Below are 7,993 nucleotides of genomic sequence, written 5' to 3'. Positions count from 1 at the left end.
ATGCAGCCTCCTCTGGGGTGGAGTGTTATAGTTTAGCAGGACACAGCAGCTCAGGAGGCAAAGATTAGCCATAAGAAGCTGCCTGAGGGAAGTTTCAAGTGGGCAGGGTGGAATGACCAGAGTTGACCTAGAATTTTGTCCTAGTCTATTTAAATCAATGCAGGCTGAGCAGGTTGGAGTGTCTGTGTGGGAAGCTGCACACTCCTGTGGGGCTCAATATCATCTGGAAGGGTAGGGTGCTGTGATGGCTGTGGGGGTGGGTTGTGACATTGCTCAAAGAGGGGCAGACTTAAGGGCCTGGGGTGGAGTGAACCTTACTTCTGAATTTCCTGGTTTTCAGTGGTTTGAGTGTAGGTGAACTCAGCATGCTAGAAGGACACAGTGCAGCAAGGGGCAGCCTTAACTCTGCATTAATGAATCCTTTCGGCAGTGAATTTTGAGTTCTCCTTCCACACTCAGCTCTGCAGTGAGGAAGAGGGGACAGGAGAGGACAATAGAAGGGAGCCCAGCCACTGATGCCCTGGAACATGCCTGCTACTGAGCAATAGGTCAGGGGGCCAAGGCAAGGGCCCAGCCTTTCACTTCTGACTCTGGTCCCCAGTGGATTCACGCTAGAAAAAATAAGGTGTGCACACAAAAGTGTTGGTTCTATCCCCACCTCTGCCCAGGCAGACCAGCAGGGGGCACTGCAAGTCAGGATAAAGTAAGGAGCTGGCTGACTAGAGGGACTGGGAATGGGAGATGGAGCTTGGTCACTGAAACCAATTCTGCCCATGAGTGACAGATGGTCGATATTGTCTGATCTCTGTTCCCTGGCTCACCGGAAATGGTTCATTGGGCTCACTTCAGTTTCCTGCTGGATCGGGACCCACCTCTCAGCAACTGCTGTCAGGGGTCAGAGACGGAAACTGGGAGCCAGGACTGCTGGGTTCTCTTCCCAGGGTTAACCCCATGGCAGCCTCACTTTTCTGTGCCTCAGTGGACTGATCTACTGAATGGGTCCACTCACAATACTAGAACTGCAGGGCATCTCAATGAATTCACCTTTGCCAATCGCTGTTACAGCAATGGGTAACTGCAGCTTCCAGATAAGGTGAGGCTATTTTAGTAAGTAAAACCCTCGCTCCAGGGAATCAAGACAATGTCCCTAGACACAAAGCAAAGGACAGAGTGCGTGCTAGTATTACTGCCAGGCTTTATGCTCCTGTTCACTTCCCGCTGAGTTCTCGGCCTGGCTGCAGCTCATAGAAACTCCGACGTGCAGAATCTGCTGGGGAGCTGACATTTTCTCAGGCCGTTTCAAGATGACAGAAGTGAGGGCGTCATGCTCCTGTGTAATGCTGGCGCAGTAGTTGCTCCTGGAACACCGTGCCAATTTGGCTCAAGATTTACTATGTGGTTCCTTGGGGAGCCATTGGGCAGGAGTCGCAGGGCAACAAGGGGAGTCCTGCCCTGCTAAGCAGACCAGTAAACAGTTCGCCAGGTAAAACTGGCTTGGGTACGTGCAGTCCTCTGAACGATTTAGTGCTGGAATGTGCGGACACAACCATCCAGCCCCTAGGAGCCACGGTAGGGCGACCAGACAGCAAGTGTGCAAAATCGACAGGGGGTGGGGCGTAATAAGAACAAGACCCAAAAATCGGGACTGTCCCTATAAAATCAGGACATCTGGTCACACCCTAAGCCACGGTGACTGGTGCTCAGGAGAGTGGATGGGTGGATACAATAGATGTAGGGCTCCCAAACCTTTTCATAACATGGACCATATTCGAATAGCAAGATTATCTCTTGGGCACTCTCACTGGCCATCTGTCACTGGGAGACGGGCCTCTTTGAGAAGGAAGGGGACCAGTGCACCTGGGACTAGTTAGTTGCCTTTTGATGGAGTCTGATAGAAGGCGCCTGGTAAGACCTGGTCAGTAGATGAGAACGGGAGCAGGAAGGAACAGCCAGGAGCTGATGAGGGCTGCTGGAGTCCCAAGAGAGACCTAGCCCAGATAGCTGATGAGAGAGCGCTGTGGCAGCAGAAGAGAGCTCCTGGAGAGCTGTCCAGAGCGAGGGCAGCCCTGGCAAGGAGACGGCTGGTGCAAAGGGGGAACCAGCGCAGGCTGAGCTCACGAACAAGAGGGTTGACTCTAGAGAGAGGTTCCCGTGAACAGGGCGGTGACCTGCAGGCAGAGGGACCTGGGGAGTGGAAGCCCCGAGTTGAAGGCTTCAGGAGAAGAGCAACAAGAATCCCAGAGAATTGTCAGAGGTGTGGAGACCTTGGAGCAGGGGCACAGGAGCCGAAGAAGAGGGATTATGGGCTCTCGGGTGGGCAGCCTGGAGATGGGCCCTGGAGGACTGCTCCATCCTAACCTGCCTTATTCCTGAGGGGTTGGAGAATTGGCTTCCTGAAGGTCGAAACTGCAGTAATTATGCCTGGAAGAGCTTGAATTAGACTCCGCAAGGCTGGGGGATGGGGATGACCGTTGGTCTGATCCGCGGTGGAGAAAGTGGGTGACTCGGCCTAGAGGGGATGTAGGGGAAACTGAGGCAGAACTTGACTGAACTGCTGTGATCAGTCACAGGAACGCACCTGATGGGATGAGCCCAGCCTTCCTGCTGGCCATCACATGATTCCACTTCCCACCCCATTGGTCTTTTATTAGACGCTTATTTGGGCCAGACTGAGCAATCCTAATGCATTTATCCTCACAACCCCTCTGGGAGGCAGGGCAGGGTTGTTATCCCCATTGTATGGACGGGCAAGAAAGCTTCAGAGAGACCCTTCATGGGAGTGTAATTCCCAGCACGGGCCATGTTCAACCCCTGCCCAACCCCCTGGGTATGTAGCCCAAGCAGCTGCCCGAGCCACACTGCTGTCTTGCTAGGTCCAGTGGAGCTGGCACACGTCAGTCTACACCTGCTGGGAATTACACCGACCGACTGCTGTGTAGACGTACCTCGTGGGATCTTTGGGGAGAAGCAGGAGCTGAACCAGCGTCTCCATCTCCATAGCCAAGCCTAGTGCCCTAACCACTGGAGCATGCTTCCTTTCCGAGAACCTCTCTCCCCTTCTATTCACCACCACGTGGACCCACCTCAGCCTGTTACGTTCCAACACATAGACACTTTCCATCTAGAAAAGAAGATCAGACGCTTTAATCAGTGCCGAGGAGCAGCAGCCCTGAAGGATTTAAAAAATAATAATCATAGAGTAGAAAAGAACATGTGGGTAGCCGCGATGGATGATCGGCATGATGGCTGCTGAGATGTCATGAAATCACGGGGAACCATTTTTAAATCATATGTAACATAGCCAATGAGTCACCCTGGCTCTCCTCACCTGTGTCTTAGGGAAGGAACTTTCCCAATCCCACGTTGATTGCAACAGCTGCATTTTGATTTAAATTGGGCTGTATTGCCTCCTGTTGGTCAGTGGACTGGACGTAGCAATACTAAAAGATGTAGGGGGAGAAATGGGATTTGGAGTCTAAACACAGTGGAGACCAAATTCCTTTCCATGGCTTATTAAAGGGGGAAAATATGGGCTTGTGGGCAAACGACAGGTGGAGGAGACAGAACAGCGGGCCTGGACGTTTGGCCATGGACACAGTGTGGATGGGGCAGTGCTGATGTGCGCTTCCAAGGGGCTGTGAGGTCAACAGAAGCGTGACTGCTCAGCTTCCCTGCAGGGCAGGCGCTGAGCCTAGGGAGATCAGATGTTCCAATTTTATAGGGACAGTCCTGATTTTTGGGTCTTTTTCTTATATAGGCTCCTATTAGCCCCCAACCCCTGTCCCGATTTTTCACACTTTCTGTCTGGTCACCCTAGCTGAGCTCCAGTTGCCCCTGCTGCAGAAAGGGGGATCTCCATTTGGAAGGGGCTAAGGGTGCCATAAATCATTACTAGTCATACACCCAGTCACCTGGGTACTGCTTGTAAACGTGAAATTGCCATTGAATGGGTGTCTGTCTAGTGCGGTTCTCCAGGGACCAGTCCCAGGGGTTCTTGGCCCTCCACTGCTTCACATTTTCATTATTGACATAGAAGGAAACATAAAATCCTCCCTTATAAAGTTTGCAAATGACACCAACATTGGGGGAGCAGGGAATAACGAGGACAGGACAGGTCATTGATTCAGAGCAAGCGAGTGGTAAACTGGGTGCACGTAAACAATGCGCATTTGAATTCAGCTAAATGTAAATGCGTGCATGCAGGAACAGAGCATCCAATCCATACTTGAGGCTGAGGGACTGTGTCCTGGGAAGCAGGGACTCTGAAAAGGATTTAGGGGTTGTGAGGGAGATGCTGTGGCCGAAAGACTAATGCTATTCTGGGATGTGTAAACGGGGGAATCTTGAGTAGGAGCGGAGAGGTTATTTTACGGCTGTATTGGGCACTGGTGCGACCGCTGCTGGGATCCTGCATCCAGTTCTGGTGCCCGCAGTTCAGGGAGAACGCTGCTACATTGGAGAGGGGTCAGAGAAGAGCCACGGGAATGCTTAAAGAATTAAAAATCCTGCCTGACATGATTGACTCAAAGAGCTCAATCTATCAAGCTTAACAAAGAGACGGTTAAGGGAGGAGTTGATCACAGTCTAGAAGAATCTACATGAGGAACAGATACTTAGTAATGGGCTCCTCAGTCTAGCAGAGAAAGGTCTGACACAAGCCAGTGGCTGGGAGCTGAAGTTCGACAAATTCAGACTGGAAATGAGGGGTACATTTTTAACACTCGGGGTAACTGACCACTGGAACAGTTTCCCAAGAGTCCCATCGGATTCTCCATCACAGGCCAATTTTAAATCAAGACTGGATGTTTTTCTACAAGACCTGCTCTAGGAATTCTTTTGGAGCAATCCTCTGGCCTGTGTTATGGGGGGATTGAGGGATCAGATTAATGATCCCAATGGTCTCGTCTGGCCTTGGAATCTATGAATCTACTCCAGCTCTGCCACTGACCTGCTGAGTGACTTGAGCACGTCACTTCCTCTCCATGTTCCAGTTTCCCCCTCCTCCTCTTTGCCTGTCCTGTCTATTCAGGCTGGAAGCACTTTGGGGCAGGGCCTGCCTCTCACTCCGTGACTGTGCAGTGCCTGGCAGAACCAGTCTCAGGACTTTGAAGGGCCAGCACAATAATTATAAGAGCATTAATAGGCCATCTCCTGCTAGCACTGGCCAGGCTCAACCCTGCTTTGCTTTTTGAGTCGTGAAATCCCTTCTCTGGAAATAATGGAAAGCTGTACGTTCCCTGTTGGGGGAGGGGACTTCCTTCCCACTCTCTACCAGCCCCCACTTGGTGGGTCTAACCCCAGTTATCACTACCTCAGGTGGCAATGGGACCTAGTGTTTAGAGCACTGAACTAAACAAACCACTTGGGTTCTGTCCCCAGCTCTGACACTAGCCTGCTAGGTGATCTCAGGCAAGTCACTTCCTCTGCCTCAGTTTCCCCATCTCTAAAATGGGGTGATGATACTGACCTCCTTTGTAAAGCACTTTGAGATCTGCTGATGCAAAGAGGTGGCATTACCACACGTGCACAAAGTGGGCCATCACCTCCCTCAGCTTCTGGGATTCACTCACCTGTCCACCCTGCATTGACATCATAACACGCCCGACTGTAAACCTAGATTCCCCGCAGCCTGGCTCATGCTCCAAACGTTCCCTCCCCCCTGCTTCAGAGGTGGCACTTTCACTAGCACAAGCCGCAGTCTCTCAGAGATGCTGATTTTTAATTTGGTTTCCACCCCTGTGAATTTAGTGCTGGAAAAAGCTGCTGGTTAAGATCCCTAGTGCCTGACAGCTTAGCCAGCCAGCAGGTACTGGTGCAGCTGCAGTCAGGCAAGAAACCCCTATCCGCTGCCCCTTCCCAATGGGACTCAACCCGCCTCCGAAGAGATGCCCTCTAGGGGTGAGGAGAGCTCTATCTCATTGGCCTCTTTTCTGAGGCTGCCAATTAGAGCTAATTGTGGTGGTGTCATTAAGAACTGGGTCGAGACCTACTAAACTCATTCCAGACAGATCACCAACCCGCTGCTACCGACAGGACCTTGGGTGTGAGCTGGGCACTCGGCATCCATCTTGTTCATAGTCACCAAAGGTACCAGAGCCGCCACCCAGGGCTGGGGCCCCAATGCACCGGGCACAGCCCCCACACAGCAAGCGACTGCTCCTGCCCCCAGAGAGCTCACCATTGAAATAGACAAAGAAAGGGAGGCAGAGGGGAAGTGATTTGCCCAAGGTCCCCCAGTGGGTCAGTAGCAGAACCCAGGTTTCTCAGCTCCTAGTCCAGCATCCTAGCCACTAGGCCATGCTGTCTCCTGCCCACCCTGTCTCCTCTCTCCCCAGTCATCTAGTCCCCATGTTCCACCCTAATGGGCGTACCGCATGTTCCAGGCAAGGGATGGGGACACTACTACTCTGAGTCTGGGATGGGGGCCTCCTGGAAGACACTGTGGGTAAGCCAATGCTATGCTTCAGGGCCTACAGGGGCCAGGAAGGAATCTCCTCTCCTTGTGGCACACCGTGGCTGGAGGGAGTGGGATTCTTTGCTGTATGATTGTGCAGCGCCTAGCACGTGGGGTTCTGGTCCGTAACTGGGGCTCCTAGGTCCTCTGGTAATACACATAATAAGGAAGTATCAGGTACTGACCACTGTCAAAGCCAAACTGTTGGGCTTACTGGGCCACGGGTCTGCTCCAGTAGGGCAGATCCTACTGCCTTTTCACCTTCAATCAGATGCAGGAATCGTCTTCACTTCCTGTCCTAAACTGTTGTGGGACATTGCTCTGAGTGGTTGAGCAACTACCTCAGTTCCACCCCAGAGACAGCTGCATTTTGACCACCCATGGGATGCAGCAGCACAACTGTAGATACAGACTGTCCAGGGCTTTGGGAGCCATTAGAAAGGTACTTCATAAAAGGCAAGACTCTCTTCTTTGAGTCCTTGGCTTTGTTTCTACACATTTTCTCCACAGCTCTGAATATCCTTTTAAATTTGCAATCAAACCCAGGCAGCTCCGCCTCTGCCCCTCACCCGGCATTGGCCTCAGTTCCCAGTGACTCTGAACCTGGGCTTGGGATGCCATCATGTCTCCTTCGCAAGCTCCCTGTGTTTAGCAGTTCAGCAAGTTAGAGCAGCTTCAGGGCTGCTCTAATTTCCATTCTGCTCCCTATGCCTCCTGGGAGGCAAAGAACAGTGCAGAGCGCTCCAGGGTTGGGAGCAGGGCGGGTGCAGAGTAAAGAGGTTTTAGGGCATGTCTTCACTGGCAACGTTAACATGACTCCACGAGGGGCACAGCTCCCAGCGCTGGTGCACTGTCTACACTGGTGCATTACTGTGCTGAAACTTGCAGCACTCGAGGGGGGTGTTTTTCACCTTCCCTGAGCGAGAAAGTTGCAGCGCTGTAAAGTGCTAGTGTAGACAAGACCTTAGAAATGGGTCCTTTTCCTTAGTTGGGTTTGGTGTGCCCAAAGCATCGTCAGTGCTAAGCAGACGCATAAAGAAATAATAATACAATTAATAACAATTTATAACATCACTAATCCTCATGAATAATGGCCAACGGTCCCCAGAACATCGCTTTATCACGCTGATGCCGAGTTAATCCAGTGCCCTAATGCCTAGGACGTGTCAGATCTGTGGTGCTTTGCTCCTACCTTCCCTCTTCCAAACTCAGGGCCTCTAGGCAGAGCGGGGCACCCTAGGGCTCGCCCAGCCTTTGACCTGGCCCCTTGCTTCTGCAGCAGCCAGAAACTCCTGCACCCCCACCAGGGCCCATGGGTGACGTCAGAGCAGTGAGGATCCATGACCACAGCAGGCGGGAGGCAGCAGGCCCAGGGCTGAGCTAAACACGCTGGATTCTCTGTCACTTGGAGTCTTTAAGCCATGATTTGAGGCCGTCAGTAAGTCAGCCGGAGGCCAGGGGTCTGTTATAGGAGCTGAGTGGGGGAGGTTCTGCAGCTTGTGACACGCAGAAGGTCAGACTAGATGATCACGAAGGTCC

This window comes from Gopherus flavomarginatus, chromosome 20 (genome assembly GCF_025201925.1).
Source record: "Gopherus flavomarginatus isolate rGopFla2 chromosome 20, rGopFla2.mat.asm, whole genome shotgun sequence".
In the NCBI taxonomy this organism is placed as follows: Eukaryota; Metazoa; Chordata; order Testudines; family Testudinidae; genus Gopherus; species Gopherus flavomarginatus.
Note: the sequence above shows the minus strand (reverse complement) of the source record.